Genomic DNA, 10,244 nt, shown 5'->3' with positions numbered 1-10,244 from the left:
TACTAATAATTGTTTTAAGAAACAAAATGGTAAAAAGCCCATGAACCAAAATAATCAAAATAATCAACAACATAAACCCAATTATAAGAAAGGAAATAATAATGGTAATTCATCTTGTCATGCATTTACTTCTTGTTATAATGTCTCAAAGCCTCTTGAGTGGATCATTGATTTCAGTGCATCTCAACATGTTACTTCTCATAAAAAAATAAAATTATTCTATGCAACCTGATACTTTGAATGTTCCTATTGAACTTGTTAACAATTATAATTGTAAAGTAGAAGCTATTGGTGATGTGAATATCTCTAATGGTAAATTGTTGGCAATTGACACTCATCCGATGACTTCCAGTAGTTGCTTATTGGTCTAGGGTTGTCATTGATGGCAACTCTTCCTGGTGATTTGATTTGACGATCGTGATTCATCTTATCCAGAAGTAGGAGTTAACTGGTAGGCAGTTAACCGATAATTCACGGCTATCTCGGTAATGTTTTGGTTTGGAATGACTTTTGATGATTGTGGTGATTTTGGTGGTTGATCTCATGTTTTTGGTGAATGGGAAGATCCTTAGGAAGCGTATGATCATACTCTTTTGGTCCGGTGCTATGTTTTGTTTGAGATTGAAGTCGACATATGACTACACGTTACACTTCTTAAAGCTGACTTGAAGGAGGTTATTTTTATGTTAAGATCAGATACATAAGATTGAATTGGTGATTGGTTTTCGATGTATACTATTGTGGTGATCTGTTTTGGTGCGATTGAGCACAATTTCACGTGTGCATTTGGGTTGCAGATAATCTGGTAGCTGACTAAGACAAAACTAGAGTATCGGCAAAGCGAGCACAATCAGAGACTTAGTGCTTAACTGGAACTCATTCCTACACTGTCAGATGCTACTTTAGAGTTCATTTCATTGTAATCAAATTGTAAGTCAGTGAGACTTCCTTGAAGGTAGTAGCCTTCCATGTCATTGTAATTGAGTAGTGAGCTCTAGGCAGTGAGCTTGAATGCAAGTGCATTCTCCATCTATGTAATAATAATGTACTCCTGGCCATAGTATATGAATATTGTGGGTTCCAGCCCCACCGTGGTTTTTCCCTTTCTAGGTTTCCGCGTTAAAATTCTGGTGTTGGGGATTTATAATTAATTTGTTGCTTGTTCATGTTCTTTTTGTTCTGTATTGCTAACCAGTGGATAAAGAAAAAGTTTGTGGATTTGATTTTCGACAGATCACTGATTCACCCCCCCTCTCAGTGAGCTTTGATTCTAACAATTGGTATAAGATCCTAGTTCCTCTGAGGAATCTTAATCGCTTGAGAAAGATCCGGGAGATTGATTCAATGGATTCCGGTTTTCAAAGACAACTCAATGTGGAACTTGAGGATCTTGATGCAGCTAGAAATGAGATTTGTACCCTGAAGAGGAACCTGAATGTAGCTAATGAATTCATTAGTGAGTTGAAGGATCAAGCAAGTGTTTGTAGAGAGAAGAGGAAGGAATTGATGGACAAGTTGGAGGAGAAAGAAGATCAGATCATGGAATATCAAGATGAAGCTCATAAAGTTGACAAGCTTGAGAGAGAAAATGTTGCTTTACAGAATGAGATGCAATCCATTGTGATGAGACTAACCAAGAAAATTGAGGACCAAAAGAAGAATGAAGAGAATCTAGCACAATCATTAAAGGAAAGAGTTGATGAATGCTTTGGGCTTACCTATGAGAATGATCAGTTGAAGCTTGAGTTGACACAATCAAGGAATAATGGTCAAGAACTTGAAAGACAGATCGCTACCTTGAGAGACGAACTTGCTACTGCTAATGAGTACAAAGACAAATTCAAAGCTATTTTAACAAGGCTTGATGAGATGCTGGAAAATCAGAGACATGGAAAGGATATGCAAGGCCTGGGATTTGAGAAAGGTGAATCCTTGGGATTTGGACAAGGTAATGTAAAACCTGATCTGAAGAAGAGAAAGAATCCTCTGGTAAGACAACCTAATGCTCATAAATTAATGGTAGATGTTTTACTTGCAATAAGTTTGGTCACATGGAAAGTCAATGCAAAAGTAGGATGATGAACAGTAACAATATGATGAACAATTTGAATAATATTCCTACCTTTATCGGTCAGTGTTTCACATGCAATAACTTTGGACACAAGTAAAATATGTGTAGAGCAGTAATGAATAACTTTCAGAACAAAAGACACTATGCTTGTGGAATGTTTGGACACATCTCTGATCAGTGCAAGACAAGACCAAATCAGATGAACTTCATACCTGTGTAGAATAATGTTGTTTGTAACAAAACCAGTCAAATTGCAAAGTACTGCAGAAGCAAAAAAATGCTCCAGTAGACAAGAACAAATTAGATGAAAAGGGAAAGGCAAAGGTAGATGAGATTAGAGATCAACATAAGAAGATGTGGGTAAAGAAGGATGAATCTAGGGCAAATGGTGGATCTATACCTGAATCCCGTGCAAAACCTTCATCCAGTAACTTGGGCTTTTGGCCTTAGGGGGAGGCAAATTCATGGAAATCTTGCAATACCCCTTGATGAGATTTGTAGTCAATGGATTACAGATGGTAAGAATTGGATTTCAGTTGATATCTGAGATTCAGATAGCTAATTTCGGCATTCGGTAGTTGCGTAGGGCATCCGGTTGGATATATAAGGTGCATTTATTTCAAAGTGAAATTAGGGATTGCCAAGATAAAAGGGCAAATACAAGAGTTATTATTCACTTTTTGAATAGTATTTTCGAGTTGCAGAACAAGGCGATTAAGGCTTCCAGGCGATCAGAAAGCTAAAATACAATCCGACGAGTGATCTAGGGCATTCAACAATCTGTTGAGGTATTTTTCGAAGAGCATTTCTGAGTTTGATTTTTTGAAAATTTCAAATGGCATCCTCATCTTCGATTGCTACTCCACTAGTTTTTGAGGTCGAGGACATGCCCCATCGCGTGTTTAAGAAGCACCCCTATAAATCCATGGAGGTTGATTTAGTTGAAGCCTTCTCTTCCATTCCACACAGAGTTTTACATATAGATGATGTACGAACCTATATTCACTGTGAGATTGAAGAAACCGACACTGAGGATATCTTGGACCTAAATATCGACAACATCATGGATGAAAATGGCAACCCTAGGCCAGAACTTGTGCAGTTGTAGAGAAAGGGTTTCACTCATTTTGTGAACTATCCATCATTCGATTAACATGAATGGGTGAGGTATGTATTGAGTAGAATTCATGTAGAATTTATATGGCTTGACCAACCCTACAAGATTACTCTGGAGGCCATTAGAGTGGTAACTTGTTTGAACCAAACTGGTGACAAGCCAGGGCTACGGAAAGTCACAAACCCTACCGTCTGTTGGCATTGTGTTGCCACTGATGTCAACCGATATAGCAGGACAACTGGTCTGGGAGAATAGTTGATATGCAGTCATTGATGTCAATTGGTATGCATGAAGTGCCCATTGGTGAAGTGACATGTTGATGGTTGAAGAAGGCATAGTGATGCAAACATGTAATGCATGAAACTAATATAAAAACATGGCATCATAATTGATGAAGAGGCAAAATGATGACATCAGTAAGTGAGCAAGATGTTGGGATGTTGATTGTGATGAAGAGATGAAATGTTACAAGAATCACATCAACACTGGAGGTGAAGTATGTGCAGGCCACCAGTATGTTGTTGGATGTCAATCTGCAGGACTCCCACCAGTAAGTGGAGCTTATCTCCTATTATACATGGAATGCAACATATCTCTCTGAGATAAGACAAAAGTTAAAGGTAGGTGATTGAAGGCTCACACCAGATGAACCGGTGAAACAAAAGTTTACCTCAAGTATGTGAAGCCAAAGATGTGTATCTGATCAACTAGAGTTAGCAAGTTGAGCTACCGGGACAAAGAAGGATAAAGTAGTGATGGGTTTGTCACTTTGACATACCGGTTGAGATGGTGTCCGGGCTGATGAAGAAGAAGGAAAGGTTGAGTAGCTGCAGACAGTGAGTGCAATCGGAATGCAGATGCCTCAGATGGAAACGATTGAAGATTGATGACATGGTGTCATCAAGGTGGTTACTGGTATGCAACAAAGTTTCGAGAGGCAAAGTGGAGTGCTCCTAATCAGGTGGTAAGGCACATAATGACTCACCATGGATATCTACTATTGGTCAACAAGGTGATAACCAGTAAATGTGATGCACTGGTAGTGCAGGAGACTGTATGGCAAGGTGGTCACTGACAAGTATGTTCAATGGTAAAGCTAATGAAGTGACAAGTGAAGAGCTCTTATTTGATGAAGATGAACATGTTGTGGATTGGCATGTCTACTGACCTATTAAGGTGTTCCACCGATAGAGCAGCTAGTGCAGACTTGAAGGTTGACCGGTTAGGGTATAACCGACAGGGTTAGTGAACCGGTAGATGAATCAAGTTGTGTGTTGATCTGTAACAAAGTCTAAACCGACATGGTGGCCTGGACTGAGATGGATAGAGATGCCACATGGAGCTGAAGTGGAAAGCATGCATAGGTCAGTGTAGTGTGTATGTGACGTAGTTGGGGATTGGTCAACATTAAATGTTGACTGTGATTGTTACGGGTCGAGTTGTAGAGGGGTTGTGGCATGAGGAAGGATGAATCAGATTGGATCCATGGCATGCACTAATCAATGTAGGTTGTTTGGGTACAGATCAATGTAGGTGAAGAAAACCGCCTAACCATTTACGGTGTTTGACCAAGAGATAAGCCGATAGATTGAATGCAAATCGCAGAAGATAGAAAACATGCACCGGAAGGCACGTTAATGAAAGTGATGTGCAAGTAGTTATCTCAGAGATCAGATCTAATGAGATTTGATTGGACACAGTATGCCTCGTGGTTGGTGAAGGAAACCCTAATCGTGCCTATGTTTGATTCTAGGCTTTGGTAGGAAACTAGGTTATAAGTATGCAGACCAAAGACCAGATTGTTTGATGTTGCATGGAAGAGTGATGACGGTGAAGTGAGTGGAAGCAAAGGGATAATCAGTCAGAGAGGTTCATTGAAGATCACAGTGACTGAATGTTAGTAAGGTTAAACCGGTAAGAGGGTTTAACAGAGAGTAAAACCGGTGAGATCAAAGCAACCGGTGAGCTGCCAAAGAATGTGATAGTTAATAAACCGGTAATGCTAGAACTAGATAGGAGGTAGTTAGGGATGTGGAAATGAAGTGTTAGCTCAAAGGAGAACCGGTAAGGTAGATGCAGAGCGGTAGGAGAGTCAGACATAGAGAGTAGAGAATCGATAGAGAACAGGGTTGAGATAACTAGTGGTGTCAATACCAGTATGATAGCAATGGGAACAAAAGGAGGTAGCAGTGAAAGGAGAAGAGCGTGAATTGGCAGAGAGGAGGCTAAGTGGAAGACATAAGATATTACCAATAAAGATAAGGAGAAGGGAAACCGGTAGAGAGATTGTTCATGAGTGGTTGCATAACACATTTGTAACGGGGCTATCACTTTTGTATTGATATCTTACATTGTAATCACTGAGTTGGTGCTCGGTGCAGGGGTTGTATCTCCTTTGGGTTGGTACCCATAAAAAATAGGGGTTGGTGTTCGTTTGGGTTGGTGCCCATAAACTATCAGGAGTTGGTGCTCCTTGGGTTGGTGCCCTAAAAACTATAATACATTATTTTTATCATGAGGCTGGATTGGAGCAGTAGAATCCAACAACATTTCTCACCGAGGTTTTTCCCATCTTGGGTTTTCCTCATATATACTGGTGTTATGTGATTGCCTTTGTGTGGTTGCATTGTGTTGCTTTGATTTATCTTACCAATAGGATTACTTGGTCACTAGGTTGTTAACCAATAATATCTCCTAGGATCAAAAGGGTAAATATTTAAAACCGTTGATTCACCCCCTCTCAGTGGCATCTTGTGTCCAACACCGTCAACAAGCTAACCGGTACAGAGTTTGATGGGTGCTCAATGAAGATCAACACAATCAAGTAAGATGATGTTAAGTCTTTTGTGATGGTAATTGGCTACAAGGTATATCAATCTAATTGACTGAATTCTGTATTTGGCACTGCCATACATGCAACCTACCAGATGATCAAAGAAGATGCTCATTATGATCTATGTAGTGTTATGTTGGAGGAATTAAAGATAAATTTGAAGAAAATAAAGCAAGATAAAAACCAAGTCTTCAAATTTGGTTCCTTGGTTATTTGTTTGGCACTTTACTTCATGAATTAGTTTCCCAAAACTGGTAGAGTACAATGGGCTTTTAACAGACCGATGGCCCAACAAATAAAGCAGGGGCTTGACAAGCTTAGTAACAGGGACAATCAAAATGCTACATTGTGGGCATTCTTCAAGACTTTTTTGGACAAGATGAAATAGAGAGTCAGAATCCCCAAGGAAATTGTGAAGAAATATGAGGGGACAATTTAATTTATGGTAAATAAAGATGAATGTCTCATGGAAGCAGTTCAACCCCAGATAGCATGGATAATGGCTATGGGCTAAGAGGTTGATGTAGTGACTTTGGATGCCTACGCACAACACCTGTTAAATGCTCTGGTAGATTCTAAAGAAGAAAGGTTCGAAACTTGCAAGGAAAAATCAATGGAGCTGCACACCAAGTTCACTGAACTGGCTAGGAAAAGAAAAGTTACCAAGATAGCTGAGAACTTCCTTGTTGAGGAAGGTCACCCTCGAGAAAAAGTCAGAGCTGCAAGGGATGTAGTTGAAAAGGTGAAGAAACAAAAGACTGCACTTATTCCAGTCAAATTAAAGGTGACAAGATCTTCTCCCACTCCCGTGAAGACACATCCTACTGAATCAGAACCCTTCGGTTTATCTGCAAAGGGGAAAGGTGTTCTAAGGAAGAAACAAAAACCCCAAAGAGAGTATGTGGTAGTTTCTCTGATGCAATCTGAAACTGAGTCAGATGCAGCTATTCCTAAGGCTTCGAAGAAAGGAGAGTTTGCAAGAGTTATCTGAAAACCCCAATCCGGTGCTGAGAAGAAAGGGTGGAAGGAGATGAAGGCAAAGTTTGATCTTGTACAAACAAGAAATCCTAAGTGAGGAAAGAAGACAAAATCTGACCTAGATGAGGCAATTGAATCTGATAAGATGAAGACCACCCAAACAGAGTATCATATTATTCCTTCTTTGTCTATTCAAGAGTTGATAGATGAAATAATTAAAGATGGAAATTCGAAGAACATTTATGTATATTATGAGAATATGGATGATAAGGATAAGAGGTAGACTGAAGAAGATGTGGTTTTGTACGTGGATGTATTTAGTAAAGCATTGATTGAATTACAAAAATATCTTCCAAAAGATTTGTATAGTTTAATTGATGCTAGGAGAAAAATGCTAGTCAAATGGATAGAGAAATAAAGGAGAGTGAACTGGTTAATCAGTGCACCAATATCACTATTGAAGAAATTGATAGATTAGTTTTATTAGCAAATAAAAAGGAATTCAGGAGCAAGTACAGAGTCAATAGCCTAATGGTTGGCAGAGTAGGGGAAACAAGGAGAGAAACCAGTGCAATTTGGAAGAAGTTTCTCATTGAGAACTGACTAGTAGGGACTGTTTCACAAGATGAATCCACTTAGTTAGAGAATCCTCTAGTAAATGATGTAAATAAGGAGGAGGACACTTAGGATGTTGCTGAGCAACAAATTGGGTTCCATGTAACCCAATTTATATTTTAATTAAATCAACACATAGAATCCACATGCAAAGAATAGACAACATACTCATCAAAATGTGACACAAGATATACTGTAGGAAAACCCTAAAAGAGGGAAAAACCTAGCCTCCAAAAGTAACATCCACCATATATTATCAACAATGCATATATTACAATACAACTATGGAAAGCTTTTGAAATCCAACCATAACAAGCCATCAACAAGCACCCCATGTGACCAAGCATGAATCCACACATCCCATGCCATGCTTCCTTCACAAATGCTAACCTAGCTAACCAACCAACCCAAATAGCTACCCTTGTGGTTTCTTTTATAAACACAAGCTCCCACAAAACCACCAAGTGGTATTACATCAAAACCATGTGCGCAAAATCATGTGACAATAAAATATAATATTTTTCCTACCTACCCTTGACCCACATTTAATATTAGGTAATTCATGATAATTACATTCCCCAATATTAAATAAACACAATATAATAATTCCAATATGTCAATACAACTCATCAAGTGGTTACAAGAATATTCCAAGGGAATCTCTACATGTTGCACGCCCATCTAGGTGCTCCTAAGTGCAACAATACAATATGATATTACAATATAATTCCATGTCCACCTTACACAATAATAAAATAATACAACAAAAAAACATTATTATGCAAGGTGTACAACACCATTTTCCCAGCATTCTCCCACTTGTTGTATAGATTAAGGGCCAAGAAGTAATTCGCCACACGAATAAGAGACTGATCTCTCCATGCACATATACCATCATGGAATCGAAGTGCTCCATGTGCTCTATCAAGATACCTGCAACAAGAAATAAAGTGACCACCACCTCCTACATGAATGCTCCCACCCTCCATCATGCCACTACCACTGGACATGAAAAGGCCATCCAAAGAGAAAGACACACAATCTGTCACAACAAATGATAAGTCCTGCACCAACCGATATCCAAACACAAACACTAATCCAAATGTGTCCAATGCAAAGGTAGTTGTTTACATAACTAAAATAACACTCACAACAAGTGCTAACACATTGAAACTATACATGCCTCCAAGGCATACAAACCAAGTGAATAACATCTCATCAACATATGCAACCTGTAACATGCAACCATAAGCCCCAAGTGTAATACTTGCCACGTTTGTACACCAAGGAACTCCCACTACATAGGTAATATCAATATCATAAATGAATCCACTAACAACATATCATAGAAGTGTAACCATGTAATATCAAGAACATCCACATCAATATGAACATATGTAAACCAATAACCTGTGAGTACCACTCTCACACCATGTCTCCAACATTCTCCCATGTTTTCCACACCAACAAATTAAAGAGATAAAGGAACCTCCATGTCATCTCCCACATGACATATTATGAATACAAACTAATCAGTACATAGCTCCAAACAACCTCAAACCAATGCAATGTGAATACGAACATCCAAGAAGATAACCAAAACAAAGAGAGAAACACTGCAAATCAAAACCTATAGTATGTCCTTCTACACACACATCTAAATGCTAACTATGTCGAGTATGATCTCCTCCATAAAACCCCACATGAAAATCATAACAACACCCAAACACTATTCAATCCCTTGGACTAAACCAGCATATATACCATGTAATCAACATGGATGTAAGCCTCTCATAATCAAGAATATCAAACTAAATATCCATTCCAAATCCCAAGGGAATATTCCCAATAAAAACCATCTCCAAACTAATATCAATGACTGACACCATCATAATAATTACTCAAATGCACAAGGAGATAACCAATGCCATACATCTCTCAAACGAACCCTCCAGAACTAAACATCTCCATAGCTCAAGATCTCTATCAATGAAAGATAAGCATAAACATAATGCACATGAAAGGAAACAATGGGTAATACCTCTCAAGTAGTAAACCGCTAAGTAGACCGAGAGTGGGGAATGAGAATGCTCATCCAAGATATCCAAGTCATCATGACTCATCTAAGAACAATCTCCTCTCAAGTCCATCCTAGGTGAATGCTTCTCAGACTTCCTCCTAAACCATCAACCATTCCAGCACATATCTCTAATCACAAGAGAATATCAACATCACCTATGTCTCCAAGTATCCACCAATACCTGTAACCAATAAATCCATGCTAAACTCCAAATGCAACATAGCACCACCATGAAGTAATCAAGCAAATGATCATGTACCCAATATAAAGAGAACTACCAAGATCAATATCAAATCTCCAACCACGTAATCAAGAACAAAACATGACAACATGATCTAACCATCTCCTCCAAAGAGATAACATTCTCCATATGAACATATCAAATAACCATATCATGCAAAAACTCTAATCTAGAATCAAGAGTGCACCATGACATAATATCAACCATCCTATCAAATAAGGACAACATGTCAAATGAAAGCATAAATCACACCTCAACCAAGGACTCCTTGAGCCCTCAAGATGTCAACATCCTCAAATATCATGAAGA

This window comes from Cryptomeria japonica, chromosome 1 (genome assembly GCF_030272615.1).
Source record: "Cryptomeria japonica chromosome 1, Sugi_1.0, whole genome shotgun sequence".
Taxonomy (NCBI): Eukaryota; Viridiplantae; Streptophyta; class Pinopsida; order Cupressales; family Cupressaceae; genus Cryptomeria; species Cryptomeria japonica.
This window is presented reverse-complemented; position numbering follows the sequence as displayed.